Genomic DNA, 17,281 nt, shown 5'->3' on the forward strand with positions numbered 1-17,281 from the left:
ATTACTCTTCTGTTCTTTTGGCATGATCTTGTTTTACCTTGATAGTGTCTGCAATAGACTATATATTTATGTTCCCCAAAATTCATATATTGAAACCTCATCCCCAGTGTGATGATATTTGAAGGTAAGGTCTTTGAGTGGTAATTAGGTCATGAGGGTGGAAGCTAAATGAATGGGATAGTGTGCTTATCAAGAGATCTCAGAGAGATCCCTTGCCTCTTCCATCATGTGATGAGACAGAGGCTTGACATTGTCTATAAACCAGGAAGATAGCCTTCAGCAGGCACCGAATCTGCCACTGCCTTAATCTGGGACCCCCCAGTCTCCAGAACTGTGAGAAATACTTTTCTGTGTTTTATAATCCATCACTTTATGGTATTTTGTTATAGAAGCCTGAATAGACTAAGACAATATCTTTGCTTACTGGCACCTAGAGATATTTCAGTCTTCTTGTGAACATTTCTTTCCTAAGCTTACAATCAGATGTTTTGAAAGAAGGTTCCCTTTATTAGAACTTATTTAGAAATTATAATCTTAGAAATGGTACTATGTATTTCTAACATTTGTCTACTGCTTCTAGCATTTTTTAATGAATAGGGCAAGGAAACAATGTTTCCATAAAGAGGGAAAATCATTATTTTACAGTGATATTTTCTGATTCAAATTTAAGAGATTTTACTTAAAATATTTGATTTTATATTTAAATATAATTTACATTAGATTCTAACGACTTTTATAAAATTACTAATTTTCATTATTTTACAAAAAAGTTATTAATAAAAGACTGCTGAATAAAGGTTTTTTTTCTTGTTCTTTTTGTCCATAGAATATATCTCATTGAAAATGCATAGGGAAAATACTGGTGTTAGTTGGAATAATTATTTTCTCTATGTGTTTATGCCATGATCTTAACATATAGTTACATTTATTTGTTTTATTATTTTTACTTACTTTTGGGGGATTTTAACTTTTTTTTCCCTTGATTATTAAAAACAATTACATGAGTATAACACATAAAGTATATTACAAAGTATGTCAGATAATTTTTGCCTTCATCCTAATTTCCTCTACCCTTCTTCTATAGATAGAAAGTAGTTAATCCTTTCTATTTATTTTGCTTCATTCTTCCAGGATTTTCTTTGTTGTTTTTTTTTTTTAACAATGAAGCAATTATATCTATATCTATCTATTATCTGTCTATCATCTATCATCATCTATCTCTAACTGTAATCTGTATTCCTCTCCTTTCTTTACAAAAGGTAGGTCATGTATATTGTTCTGTACCTTGCTCTTTTTACATTTTACAGCTGCATAGTCTTCTATCATGTGAATGCTCCAGTTATTTAACCTTTAGTTTATTTCCTATCCTTTGCTATTTAAAAATGTCAGAAAGAATAACATACATAGCTTTGCAAGTGTATTTTCAGGACAGATTCCTAAAAGTAAGGTTGATGTGCAAAAGGGTGAATACGTATTTACTTTCATTGGGTGTCTTAGTTCAGTTGGGCTGCTATAACAAAATACTGTTGACTGGGTAGCTTACACACAACTGATAATTTATTTTTTGTAGTTCTGAAGGCTGAGAAGTCCAAGATCAAGGTGTCACCAGATTTGGTATCTGGTGAGGGCCTGCTTCCTGGTTGATAGATGGTGTCTTCCTTCCATCTCCTCACATGGTAGAAGGAGCAAGTAATCTCTCTGGCATCTCTTTTTATGAAAGCATTAATCCCATTCAAGAGGTCTATCCCCAGGATAGACCTAATCACCTCCCAAAGGCCCCACCTCTGAATACCATCAGCTGAGGAGTTAGTATTTCAACATAAAAATCTTGTAGGACACATTGGTATGTGGTATGTCTTCAGACCATACCACTAAATATCACTAAATTCTATTCAAAGGAGCCATAACATTTGCATTTCCTCCAACAGTGTATGACAGTACCTGTCTTCCCTCAGTCTTGCTAACAGAGTATGTTGACATACATTTGGAATTTTGCCTATCTGATAAGTTAAAAATTATATTACAGTATAGTTTTTATGTTTTACTTCACCTATGAGCGCAGTTGAATGTCTTTCAAATGTTGCAGCTTCTGTATTTCTTCATCTTCAAATGTCAATTCATATATACTATCTATATTTCTGTTAGATTTTCTTTTTTTGAAATAAGTTTATTGAGTTATTATTTACAATAAGCTTCATCCTTTATAGACATATACTTTCATAAATTTTCACAAATGAGTATAGTCATGCATTATCATCTAACTACCACCACAATGAAGATATTGAATCTGAAAAGGATTTGATTCTGTTTTGCAAATTATCAAAATTTTTAATATATTAAGGATATTACCGCTGATATGGTTTGGCTCTGTGTCCCTATGCAAATCTCATGTTGAATTTGAATCCCCAGTGTTGGGGGAGGGACCTAGTGGGAGATAATTGGATCATGGGGGTGGATTACATCCTTGCTCTTCTCATAATAGTGAGTGAGATCTTGTGAGACCTGGTTGTTTGAAAGTGTGTAGCACTTCCCCCTTTCTTCCTCCTGCTCCAGCCATGTAGTGTAGTGCATGCTGGTTTCCCATTTGCCTTCTGCCATGATTATAAGTATCCTGAGGCCTCTTCAGCTATGCTTCCTGTACAGCCTGCAGAACCATAAGTCAATTAAAATTTTTTCTTCGTTAATTACCCAGTTTCAGGTGGTCCTTTATAGCATTGTGAGAATGGACTAATACAACCCTTTGAGATAAAGGTTGCAAATATTTTTTCTTTCTTTCTCTTTCTTTCTTTCTTTCTTTCTTTCTTTCTTTCTTTCTTTCTCTCTCTCTCTCTCTCTCTGTCTCTTTCTCTTTCTTTCTTTTTTTGTTTTTTGAGACAAAGTCTCACTCTATGACCCAGGCTGGAGTGCAGTGGTGCAATCTCACTGCAACCTCTGCCTCCTGGATTTAAGCAATTCTCCTGCCTCAGCCTCCCAAGTAGCTGGGACTACAGGTATGCACCACCACGCCCAGCTAATGTTTTGTATTTTTTTAGTAGAGACGGTGTTTCGCTGTGTTACCCAGGATGGTCTCGATCTCTTGACCTTGTGATACACCCGTCTCGGCCTCCCAAAGTGCTGGGATTGCAAATAATTTTTCATAGTTATAATTTTTTCAGTCTTTGCTCGTATTATATTTTACCACACGAAAGTTTTTAAAATGATATTTTATTGAGTGTGTTAGTCTTCCCTTTTATTTCTTCTAGATTTAAAGCTTTCCTTGTTTATAAAGGAAACCTATATTTTCTCACAGAACTCATAAAGTTTTATTTTTTAATATTTAAATCTCTAATCCATTTGTATTTTATACAGTGCCTAGTATAAATTATAGATTAGATTAGATTTTCCCACGAAGTTTTATGCAATTGTCTGGAGATCATTTTTTAAAAGTTTACTTTTCTCACTTTTTTTTTTTTTATTATTATACTTTAGGTTTTAGGGTACATGTGCACAATGTGCAGGTTTGTTACATATGTATCCATGTGCCATGTTGATTTCCTGCACCCATTAACTCGTCATTTAGCATTAGGTATATCTCCTAATGCTGTCCCTCCCCCCTCCCCCCACTCCACAACAGTCCCTGGCGTGTGATGTTCCCCTTCCTGTGTCCATGAGTTCTCATTGTTCAATTCCCACCTATGAGTGAGAACATGCAGTGTTTGGTTTTTTGTCCTTGCGATAGTTTACTGAGAATGATGTTTTCCAGTTTCATCCATGTCCCTACAAAGGACACGAACTCATCATTTTTTATGGCTGCATAGTATTCCATGGTGTATATGTGCCACATTTTCTTAATCCAGTCTATCGTTGTTGGACATTTGGGTTGGTTCCAAGTCTTTGCTATTGTGAATAGTGCCGCAATAAACATACGTGTGCATGTGTCTTTATAGCAGCATGATTTATAGTCCTTTGGGTATATACCCAGTAATGGGATGGCTGGGTCAAATGGTATTTCTAGTTCTAGATCCCTGAGGAATCGCCACACTGACTTCCACAATGGTTGAACTAGTTTACAGTCCCACCAACAGTGTAAAAGTGTTCCTATTTCTCCACATCCTCTCCAGCACCTGTTGTTTCCTGTTTTTTTAATGATGGCCATTCTAACTGGTGTGAGATGATATCTCACTGTGGCTTTGATTTGCATTTCTCTGATGGCCAGTGATGATGAGCATTTTTTCATGTGTTTTTTGGCTGCATAAATGTCTTCTTTTGAGAAGTGTCTGTTCATGTCCTTTGCCCACTTTTTGATGGGGTTGTTTGTTTTTTTTTTGTAAATTTGTTTGAGTTCATTGTAGATTCTGGATATTAGCCCTTTGTCAGATGAGTAGGTTGCAAAAATTTTCTCCCATTCTGTAGGTTGCCTGTTCACTCTGATAGTAGTTTCTTTTGCTGTGCAGAAGCTCTTTAGTTTAATTGGATCCCATTTGTCAATTTTGGCTTTTGTTGCCATTGCTTTTGGTGTTTTAGACATGAAGTCATTCACAATTGCTTCCAAGAGAATAAAATACCTAGGAATCCAACTTACAAGGGATGTGAAGGACCTCTTCAAGGAGAACTACAAACCACTGCTCAGTGAAATAAAAGAGGATACAAACAAATGGAAGAACATTCCATGCTCATGGGTTGGAAGAATCAATATCGTGAAAATGGCCATACTGCCCAAAGTAATTTATAGATTCAATGCCATCCCCATCAAGCTACCAATGACTTTTTTCAAAGAATTGGAAAAAACTACTTTAAAGTTCATATGGAACCAAAAAAGAGCCCGCATCACCAAGTCAATCCTAAGCCAAAAGAACAAAGCTGGAGGCATCACGCTACCTGACTTTAAACTATACTACAAGGCTACAGTAACCAAAACAGCATGGTACTGGTACCACAACAGAGATATAGATCAATGGAACAGAACAGAGCCCTCAGAAATGATGCCGCATATCTACAACTATCTGATCTTTGACAAACCTGACAAAAACAAGAAATGGGGAAAGGATTCCCCATTTAATAAATGGTGCTGGGAAAACTGGCTAGCCATATGTAGAAAGCTGAAACTGGATCCCTTCCTTACACCTTATACAAAAATTAATTCAAGATGGATTAAAGACTTAAATGTTAGACCAAAAACCATTAAAATCCTACAGGAAAACCTAGGCAATACCATTCAGAACATAGGCAAGGGCAAGGACTTCATGTCTTTTTTTTTTTTTTTGAGACGGAGACTCGCTGTCACCCAGGCTGGAGTGCAGTGGCGCGATCTCGGCTCAGTGCAGGCTCTGCCCCCCGGGGTTCACGCCATTCTCCTGCCTCGGCCTCCTGAGTAGCTGGGAATACAGGTGCCCACCACTATGCCTGGCTAATTTTTTTGTATTTTTAGTAGAAACGGGATTTCACTGTGTTAGCCAGGATGGTCTTGATCTCCTGACCTCGTGATCCGCCCACCTCGGCCTCCCAAAGTGCTGGGATTACAGGCGTGAGCCACCGCACCCGGCCTTTTCTCACTATTTTTATTTGCCACCTTTATTACATACTAAATTTCTATATGTACTTGGATCTATTTTTATTTTGTCTATTATGTTCCATTCATCTACTTGCCTATTCAAAGGCTATTTAACTTTTAATTATAAAGAATTTATAATAAATGTGTAATGTCATCTTACCTGAAAAGCAAGGCCTTCCTCTTGCTCTCTTTCTCATCATTGTGTGATGTTGAGAGAATATAAACAATAATTTAAATTGTATTAAGTATTTTATTTTGAATTATGAATAGTTTAAAATTAAAATGTTTGTGACACAAAGATAACCTTTTTCCTTCTTTGGTTCTATTCATACAATAGATTATATTACTGTATTTGTTAATAATGAGCCTTTTCAGAAATAAGCCCCACAATGCATTTTTAATAGTATATAACATTCTATTTGCTGAGATTTTATCTGACATTTTTATTACCACTCTTAATGTTTTGATATTAGCCTATACTATCTTCATAAAAATTTACTGTTTTACTCTTTGCCTGTACAACAGACAAATTTAAGTAGTATTAGGACTATTTGATTTTGAAGCTTCTTAGAATTGTCTAGAAAAAGCTGTCTAAGTCTGGTGGTTTGGTTTCTCCTTGGAAACTCTTCACAAATTTCTTTACTTCTATTAAAATGGTTATATAGTCAGCTCTCTGCATCTGCAGGTTCCATATGTGCATACTCAACCAACTGTGGAGCAAAGAGATCCAGGAAAAAACATAAAAAAAGATGGAGTACTATGCAGCCTTAAGAAAGAATAAAATCATGTCCTTTGCAGTAACACAGATGGAGCTTGAGGCCATTATCCCAAGTGAACTAACACAATAATAGAAAAGCAAATACCACATATTCTCATTTACGAGTGGGAGCTAAAGACTGAAGACACATGAACATAAAGATGGGACAAAAGACACTAGGGACCACTACCCGAGGGAGGGAGTGATGGGGGGCATGGGGTAAACAACCACCTGTGGGTAGGATACTTACTGCTTGGATGACAGATGGTTGGGACCTCAAGCCTCCACATCACACAATTTACCCATGTAACAAACCTACACGTGTACCTTTTAATATATAATACAATTTGAAATTATAAAAAAATTTAAAAAATAAAATTGAAAAATACAAATCATAAATATGATATAACAACAATGTATATAGCACTTACATTGATTAGGTATTATAAGTAATCTAGAGATTGACCGGGCACGGTGGCTCACGCCTGTAATCCTAGCACTTTGGGAGGCCGAGACAGGCAGATCATGAGGTCCCGAGATGGAGACTATCCTGGCTAACATGGTGAAACCCTGTCTCTACTAAAAATACAAAAAATTAGCCGGGCATCGTGGTGGGCGCCTGTAGTCCCAGCTACTCCTGTGGCTGAGGCAGGAGAATGGCGTGAACCTGGGAGGCGGAGCTTGCAGTGAGCCAAGATCGCACCACTGCACTCCAGCCTGGGGGACACAGCGAGACTCTGTCTCAAAAAAAAAAAAAAAAAGTAATCTAGAGATAATATAAAGTATATGGGAGGGCCTGGAAGACAGAGCAAGATGGCAGAATGGAAAACTCCATGAGTGTCTCCCCACTCAAGGAAACCGATTTAACAACTATCTATACAGAAAAAACACCTTCATAAGAACCAAAAATCAGGTGAGCACTCATAGTACCTAGTTTTAATTTTATATCACTGAAAGCAGCGTTGAAGAGATAGTAGTAGAAAAAAAACAGAAGATAGAATAAGCAGAGACAGAAAAAACAAAACAAAACAATCCTGAATGACTGGTGTCACCCCTCCTCCACACCCCTGCAGCAGCAGCTTAGCACAGAGAGCCTCTCTGGGCACTGGGGAAGGGAGATTGTGAGGCAATTATGATGCATTAAACTCAATGCTGTTCTGTTAGAGAAGAAAGGAAAACCAGACCAAACTAAGCTGACACTCGCACATGGAGGGTACATTTAAACCAGCCCTAGCCAGAGGAGAAATCGTCAGTCCCAGTGGTCTGAACCGACTTTCCACAAACCTGGCTACTGAGGGCTACAGTGCTCTGTGTTTCTAAATAAACTTGAAAAGCAGACTAGGCCCTAAAGAGTGTAATGCTTAGGAGAGTCCTAGCGCTAAACCGGGCCCAGAGACAGTAGAGTGTGGGGGAGCACACAACTACTGAGATACCAGCTGGAAAGCCAAGTGAGTACTGGCATCACCCTTCCCCTAACCCCAGGCTGCACAGTTTGTGGTTCCATAAGAGATGCCTTCCTTCCCCTTGAGGAGAGGAAAGGGAAGAGTCGGGGGGACTTTATCTTGCAACGTGGACACTAGCTCAGTCACAGCAGAATAGGGCACCAGTCAGAGTCATGAGTCCACCATTCTAGACCCCAGCTCCCTGACAACATTTCTAGACACATCCTGGGCCAGAAGGGAACCTACTGCCTTGAAGGAAATGACCCAGTCTTGGCGACATGCATCATCACCAGCTAACTAAAGAGCTCTCGAGCTTGAATAACAAGCAGTGATATCCAGGTGCTATGTTGAAGGTCTTGGGTGAGTCTCTGAGGCTTGCTGGCTTCTGGTACCAGCACGGTCACAAGAGGTTAGCGCACCAAGCGGGATCTTGGGGTCACTGATTTCAAGAACTTGACTCTTTGTTGGCATTTCTGGACCTGCCCTGGGCAAGAGGGGAGCCCACTACCCTGAAAAATGAGTCTTAGGCCCAAGAAGCATCTACCACACGTTGACTTAGGAGAGCCTTGGGCCTCAAAAGAACCTCTGTGGTCATCTGGCAGTATTCCTCATAACCTAGGGTGGCAGCGGCTACAGAGTGAGGCTCCTCTGCCTGTGGAAAGGGGAGGGAAGAGTAGGAAGGACTGCATCTTGTGGTTTGAGTGCCATCTCAGCTGCAGTACAATAGAATATCAGGTAGACTTCTAAGGTTTTTGACTGTAGTCCCTGACTCCTGATAGTAACTCTGGACCCCCCTGGGACCTGGGGGAACTGCATTGCCTTGAAGGGAAGGACACAGGCCTGGCTGGTTTTGCCATTGCCTGATCATACAGCCCTGGGTCTTGAGGGAACATAGGCAGTAGTCCTTATTTTTCATAAGTTTTGTTATTTATTTATTATTTTTTGAAACAGAGTCTTGCTCTGCCACCCAGGCTGAAATGTAGTGGCATGACCACAGCTCTTTGTAGTCCTGACCTCCCAGGCTAAAGGAACCCTCCCACCTTAACCCTCCTAGTAGCTAGGACTACAGGCATGAGCCACCATGCCCAGATAATTTTTTAATTGGCCACATTGCCCAGGCTGCTCTTAAACTCCTCACCTCAGCAATCCTCCTGCCTCAGTCAGCAAAAGTGGTGGGATTAACAAACATGAGCCACCACCCCTGGCCGTTTTGTGAATTTCAATAGTATTTTTCCTTCACCTAAGTGGCTTAACAGGAGGTGGTTTTAGTTTCTAGGTAGAGGGGACTGTTTTGGTTTTTGATTTCATCATTAATTTATAACTTTGTTGCATTGTGACAAAGATTACCACTTCTATTAATTATCTTTTTGAAATTTAGTGATTTTCTGAGATCTAATATATGGTAAATTTTTAGAAAGAATGTGTGTTTTCTATTTCTGGGGTTCACAGTTTATATCCATTCATGTAGAATTATCTTGCTGATTAAGTTTTTAGTTTTTGTTTATACTTATTATTGTTTTGTTCTCTTCATTTGTCTTGGACAGGAAGGTGTGTTAAAGCCTTCATTATTAGTGGTTTCTGTCTGTTTTCTTCTTGCTTCCCTTGTAGTTCTGCCTTATAAAAGTTTTTAACTTTATATTTGCTTTATAAATGTTAACAACTTTTGTTTTCATTGTAAATTATAGGTTTTGGTATTAAAGTTGCCATCATTTAATGATTTTTGGCCTGAATTGTACCTGATATGAAGATGATAATACCTGATTTTTATTTGTATTTTCCTGGAATGTGTATATGTTTACTAAATTTCCCTTATTTTTTAATCTTGCTGAATTATCTTGTTTTAGATTTATCTCTCACATGCAGCATAGAGTTGGGTTTTGCTTTATTTAACAATGTAAAAAGTTTTCTTTTTTAATAGATGATGTTAAACTGTTTACATTTATGGATATAAGCAATATGTTTAAATTAGATTCCATTATATTATGATATACTATTATATACATGTGTATTTTTTCACTAATAGGTCTTTTCATTTGCTTTCTCTCCATTATTTTTAGCATTTTTTGTTGTTTAGAAAGTTTTACTTTTTGTGGTATTTTATCTTTAATCTCTTCATTTATTAGATATGGTCTATTAAAATTCTTTACCATGAAAAATGATGATGTTAGTTTGTAACCTGTTCTTTCCACCCCATTTCCCAATTAGATCAAGAATAATTAGGAGGGGATTGCCTGAAAAATAAGAAAAATATAGAAAAGCAATACAAGGGCATTCTACCTTATATATGCAAGCTGCTGAACCCTAAAATATATCATTTAGTGAATCACAAGGTTAATGTAATTGGAGTGTGTGGTGTGGTAGATCTGAGGAGTAGTGAATGGTGAGGCTGGGGCAACTGCTATAACTATATTAAGCTTTGTGTGAAGAGGTTAAAAACTGAAGTTCTGGAATCTGTTAATTGGATTCAAATCTCATTCTCCTCAACTTCCAAGCTTGGTGAACTCTGATAAATTTCTTAATCACTTTAAGCCACAGATTCAACGTTTATAATATGAGGATACAAATATTACTTATCTCAAAGTTAGGTTGGTAATAAATTAATCCATATAAAATAATTATCGTGGGGCTTCATCTATAACAAACATTCAACATAGATTAGTAATGAATATTTTTGTTAGTATTAACCAGTAGCAATTACTTCTGCCATGACTTTTCTGTCTGTAGAGATAGAGAGGAAGAAGCTCAAATCCTATCTGAAAATCACTTTAGAAAACTGTTGGATATGGATAAGAATGTTCTAGGCAGAGGAATCACCGTATACAAAGACAAAGAGGTGAGGCCAAGTATAATATAATAGGAAAATAAAGTATTCTTAGTTTGCAAGGTGTGTTTAGGAACAGTGACGGATGAATTTGAAAAGGTAGGCAAGAGTCTTTTATAATTTTATAGGCTTAGGAATTTGTTCTAAAGTTAATGAGAGCCACTGAGGGATTTTAAACATAGGAGCATTAGTCATCACAACATATTTTTTGGAAAAATCACTTTGTCAATATTGTGAAAAATAGATTGGACATTCGTGAGAGAAGATGTAGGGAGAACAGTCAGGAAGATGTCACCATAGTTAAAGATAGTAGGAGAGGGGAAAGATAAGTTATATGTTTCAGAAGATAGACTTGACAGGACTGAATGACTAACAGGACTAAATGACTGATAAAATGTGGAGGCGAGGGAGAAGAGGAGTCCAGGATCTTTTCCCACTGGTACAAATGATTGGATAGATGGTGCCCTTCCTAAAATTAGGAATGCAGGAAAAGTAGAAAGCCTGATTAGAAAAATGTCTTGGCTTGGCTTTGTACATATTGAGGTTGAGATGATTATGGAACACACAGGGTGAAAATGTATAATCAATAGCTGTCATTATGTGTAAAAATTCAGGAGGAAGATAGGAGGCAGAAGCAAAGATTTGGTCTTTTTGTCATCAAAAATCTTTTCATTGGAAAAGTCCTATACCAATGTTAGTTATTGTTGCCATCACCCACAGCAGTCGTTATTTTGAAGACAAATATTACATTGTAGAGTTATTCTTCCTTATATTTAATTTGAAAATATTTACTTTCTAAAATGCATAGGCTTGGGGTAGAATGATAATTTTCAGGCTCTGTGAAGCTTCATGTATGAGCAAAGAAGGAAATGCTGTCAAAAGGGAAAGAAATATTTTTCCTAATCCAAAATGACTGCATTTGCAGCAGTTCCAGAGAATTTTAACTTTCATTCACAAATGCTTTAACAAAGTTAAACTGAAGCAATGAAGACAGCTTTATTAATTGGAATGTTTCAATACCGTCATGCTTTCCTTGCTAGGAAGCCAGGAGCTTATGTTTTAAAAAATTCATTAAAATGTCAGTGTGCATCAGTCAGAGAAATCATTTTAAAAACATTTTAATCTTAAATATAGGGTGAAAAAAAACTTTCACGCTCATTTATTTTTGTGCCAAGAAATAAAAGCTCAATTAAGCAATGGCATGAGTTAGAGTCTGGATTGTACACAGTGGCTGAAGAACTACTCACTGATTCAATTCAATGCATAATTTTTCATCACCACTCAAAATTGCAGAGCGAAGCCTAAGTTAAAAAAATACATAAGAGAAAAGCAGCCTTTGCTGATTGTTTGCCAATTTGTCCTTTACAGGATAAAGGCATATTAAAAATGCAATTTTTATAGGATTTTTAACAGGTCTGAAATTCTCATTCTTATTTAGCCTAAGGCAATTCTTACAATTTTTTTGGTGTGTGTCTTAGAGCATTTTGAGAGCCTGATGACAGAAGTGGATTCTCTTCTGAGAAAAATGCTCATATTTACAATATTTTTCACACTACTTTGGGGCATTCTTGACATACCATTTTCCCTGAAGTCCAGAGATTTCAGATAATAAACTGCTGGTTGAGATATTTAATCCTCTGAGATAGTCATTTGAAGGACAATTCAACTTTTAATCTTGAGCCTTGACATTAACACAAAACTATATTACACCTTTGTTTGAAAGAGATCTGAATCTCAAGGGATGGTATGAGCTATACATTAGCTTTTCTACTGGAATATATCCACTCTTTATATGTACTTACTTGGCCTAGTCACTCAGAAAAAGGAAACAATCTTTTTATTGCAAATTTTTTGAAAAAACCTAATTAATGAAAAATATCAGACTATCTAGGAAGTTGGACATTGGAACTAGAATGATGTTTAAGAAACATGGTCAACCCCTACTTCTCACTATAGAGAAAACTAATTCAAGATGGATTAAAGATTTAAATGTAGGGCCTCAAACTATAAAAATTCTAGAAGAAAACCTAGGAAATACTCTTCTGGACATTAGCCTAGGCAAAGAATTTATGACTAAGTCCTCAAAAGCAAACACAACAGAAACAAAAATTGACAATTAAAACCTAATTAAACTAATGAGCTTCTGTACAAAAAGTGAAACTATCAACAGAGTAAACAGACAACCTACAGAATTGGAGAAAATATCTGCAATCTGTGCATCTGACAAAGGACTATTATCCAAAATCTATAAGGAACTTAGAAAATCAACAAGAAAAAAACAAGCAACCCCATTAAAAAGTAGGCAAAAGACATGAACAAATGCTTCTCAAAAAACACACAAGCTACCAGTAAACATGAAAAAATGCTCATTGTCACTAATCATCAGAGAAATGGAAAATCAAAACCACAATGAGATACCACCTCACACCCGTCATAATGGCTATTATTAAATAAACTAAAAAGAATAACAGATATTGGCAAGGTTGCAAGTAAATGGGAATGCTTACACACACTCTTGGTGAGAATGTAAATTAGTTCGGCCACTACGGAAAGCAGTTTGGAGATTTCTTCAAGAACTAAAAATGGAACTACCGTTTGACTCAGCAATCCCATTACTGGGTATATACCCAAAGGAAAATAAATCATTATATCAAAAGACACTTGCTCTCTCATCTTTATTATAGCACTATTCACAGTAGCAAAGGCAGGGAATCAACCTAGGTACCCATCAACAGTGGACTGGATAAATAATATGTGGTACATAGACACTATGGAATTGATGTAGCCATAAAGTAACAAAATTATGTCTTTTGCTGCAACATGGATGCAGCTAGAGGACATAATCCTAAGTGATTTAATGCAGAGACAGAAAACCAAATATCACTTGTTCTCACTTATAAGTAGTAGCTAAACATTGGGTACACGGACATAAAGATGGGAACAATAGACACTAGGAACTTCAGAAGGGGGAAGTGGGGTGGGGAAAGTGTTGAAAAACTATCTACTGAGTATTATGTTCACCATTTGGGTAACAAGTTCAATTAAAGCCCAAACTTCGGCATTACACAATTTACCCATATAACAAACCTGCATATGTCCCTCCTGAATTTAAAAATTTTAAAATTTTAAAAAAATTTAAAAGCAGCATAAGGCCATGGAATATATTCAAATCGCCATTATCCAGAGAGTCCTTCTAGCTCTTGGATGGATGGATGATCAACATCTTAACCCTATACCTGAAGAGCAACAGGTGGGAAGCGTTAGGGAAGGAAGCACTGTGTTTGGTCTCTGACATATATTTTCTGTTTCTAAATGCATGTTGTATTAGTTCATTTTCACACTGCTGTAAAGAAATACCCAAGACTGAGTAATTCATAAAGAAAAAAGTTGTAATTGACTCACAGATCTGCATGGCTGGGGAGCCCACTGGAAACTTATAATCATGGCAGAAGGGGAAGCAGGCATGAGAGAGAGCACGTGAAAAGCCCAAGAAAAACTGTCATTTATAAAACCATCAGATCTTGAGAGGACTCCCTAACTATCATGAATAAGCATGGGGGAAACTGTCTCCATGATCAAGTCACCTCCTACCAGGCCTCTCCCTCAACACCTGGGGATTACCACTCAAGATGAGATTTGGGTAAGGGCACAAAGCCTAACCATATCATATGTCCTTAATTTGGAAATTTAGTTTCCACTTTTTGCCTCAAAATAGACATTTTTTTATTATCCAGACATTTAATTATTGATTTGATTTTTAAAATTTAACACATTTGTTTTTTCATCAGACATAGCACCACCTGAGGTTGGTTCAGCAGAATTGAGAGTGAGTACATCTCTAAAATAAGCTCTGTGTCTAAAAGTACACAGAACTAAAATAAGTTATTTTATTTTATAATAAGTTATTTGAATAAAAGGCAAACATTGCTATGCCAAACTCACAGGTGAGGAAACTGAGGCCTAAAAGAATTGCAGCGTACTGTTGATAAATGACAGAGCTGAGAATTCACCTCAGGTCTCCCAATCTTTATGTGATGCATAAGTTTCCAAATGTATTTTAAAAGACCATTTTATTCCTTTATACTTACGTTGGTAAATTGAATAATTATCTGAAGCATACAACTATTTAACAATGATATATATCATCATGATTAATATTGCCAAGGGTCTATTCCTGGCCTTATTTCAGTCCTGCTACCTATCTCTGCTATGGATTCTAAACCAGGATTAGTCTGAATTATGCCTGAGAACCAGTTTGCTCTCATGAGAAAAGTAATTCTTTTATTTTTTTAAATAAAGTTCATAGAAATTAGTGCTTCTGTTTGATGTCACTTTTCAGGACAATTCATGTATGAAAGGTCATTTCCCATTAGCCTTGCAAAAGAATTACCTAATTTCCATAAACTAGTTGCATAAAGGGTTATAGTTATAATAAAAGCCCATTGCCAGGAATGCCACAGTGAATGTCTCTACTTTGCATATGATGTCATTTCTATGTTCCTAGTGCCTAGCAGAGAGCATGGCACTGAAATGTTGGTTTAATTGGATTATTTCACAACATAGGCCTTGTGGAAGTAGAGTTTGAATAAAGAAACAATTTCCTAAAGTTTCAAAACTTTACAGAACTCTTGACCTTCATAAAGGCGAAAAGTCCTAAACTGGAAGAGTTTTAAAACTATAAAACTCGAAAACATACTTAAGTCTAATATCACACATAAAACAGGACTAGGAAATAGTAAAGGAAAGCTCACCAAACACTTAAATCTGCTACATACTCAACTGGATTTCTCACTGAATATGAAAACTGAAGTTTCTCTTTTCTCATTTTTCACATCTTTACTTCTAAATGCTGACTGATTACTTTTAGATGAAATATATTTTCATTGCTATATGTTAAAACACACACATGCGCGCGTGCGCGCACACACACACACACGCACACACACACCCCCGCAATGCTGACAGCAGAAAATTTATGCTTCCATGGTTTTAACAGCTCAACCAGCACCTTCCTTTCAATTTTATGTAGGATAGTGCTGCACCCTTCTTCTATATCATTAAGCACTAATTGCCCAATTACAGTGCTTTCGGACACGGCTAAAATTGTGCCTGAGGCTTTTAAGCAAATTCAGCTTTAAAGCAAATGATGCCAGTAGTCAAAATTATTTACTAAACACAGCACAGTTTCTTCTAGATAGTTTATTTAAGGCCTATTACACTTGCTAGATCCTTATCGTACAAAATACTTGGGTATTTAGTGAGATTGTTGCCTCTTTTCATAAAGCCTTTTTGTATTTAGCACCAAAATGTAAAAGGAGTATTATGTATTTGGGTAGAGAGGACTCATGCAAATATTCTTAACCTGAAAAACAGTTCTTTTCTTAGGCTATTTTGAAGAAGGGATAAAGAGTTGTTCTGCATCAGAGCATTCTTTGTAAATAATAAGAGTTAAAAGGTTTATTTAAAAAAATACTCTCTTTTTGTTCAAATATATGTAGCCATGTAAACTATAAGGGATTTTTTTTTTTATTTAGGTTTTAGGGTACATGTGCACAATGTGCAGGTTTGTTACATATGTATCCATGTGCCATGTTGATTTCCTGCACCCATTAACTCATCATTTAGCATTAGGTATATCTCCTAATGCTGTCCCTCCCCCCTCCCCCCATCCCGCAACAGTCCCTGAAGTGTGATGTTCCCCTTCCTGTGTCCGTGAGTTCTCATTGTTCAATTCCCACCTATGAGTGAGAACATGCGGTGTTTGGTTTTTTGTCCTTGCGATAGTTTACTGAGAATGATGGTTTCCAGTTTCATCCATGTCCCTACAAAGGACACGAACTCATCATTTTTTATGGCTGCATAGTATTCCATGGTGTATATGGAATTTCTGAATCCAGTCTATCGTTGTTGAACATTTGGGTTGGTTCCAAGTCTTTGCTATTGTGAATAGTGCCGCAATAAACATACGTGTGCATGTGTCTTTATAGCAGCATGATTTATAGTCCTTTGGGTATATACCCAGTAATGGGATGGCTGGGTCAAATGGTATTTCTAGTTCTAGATCCCTGAGGAATCACCACACTGACTTCCACAATGGTTGAACTAGTTTACAGTCCCACCAACAGTGTAAAAGTGTTCCTATTTCTCCACATCCTCTCCAGCACCTGTTGTTTCCTGTTTTTTAATGATGGCCATTCTAACTGGTGTGAGATGGTATCTCACTGTGGTTTTGATTTGCATTTCTCTGATGGCCAGTGATGATGAGCATTTCTTCATGTGTTTTTTGGCTGCATAAATGTCTTCTTTTGAGAAGTGTCTGTTCATGTCCTTTGCCCACCTATTGATGGGGTTGTTTGTTTTTTTCTTGTAAATTTGTTTGAGTTCATTGTAGATTCTGGATATTAGCCCTTTGTCAGATGAGTAGGTTGCAAAAATTTTCTCCCATTCTGTAGGTTGCCTGTTCACTCTGATAGTAGTTTCTTTTGCTGTGCAGAAGCTCTTTAGTTTAATGAGATCCCATTTGTCAATTTTGGCTTTTGTTGCCATTGCTTTTGGTGTTTTAGACATGAAGTCCTTGCCCACACCTATGTCCTGAATGGTATTGCCTAGGTTTTCTTGTAGGATTTTAATGGTTTTAGGTCTAACATTTAAGTCTTTAATCCATTTTGAATTAATTTTTGTATAAGGTGTAAGGAAGGGATCCAGTTTCAGCTTTCTACATATGGCTAGCC

Source organism: Nomascus leucogenys, chromosome 1a (genome assembly GCF_006542625.1).
Source record: "Nomascus leucogenys isolate Asia chromosome 1a, Asia_NLE_v1, whole genome shotgun sequence".
NCBI classification, from domain to species: domain Eukaryota; kingdom Metazoa; phylum Chordata; class Mammalia; order Primates; family Hylobatidae; genus Nomascus; species Nomascus leucogenys.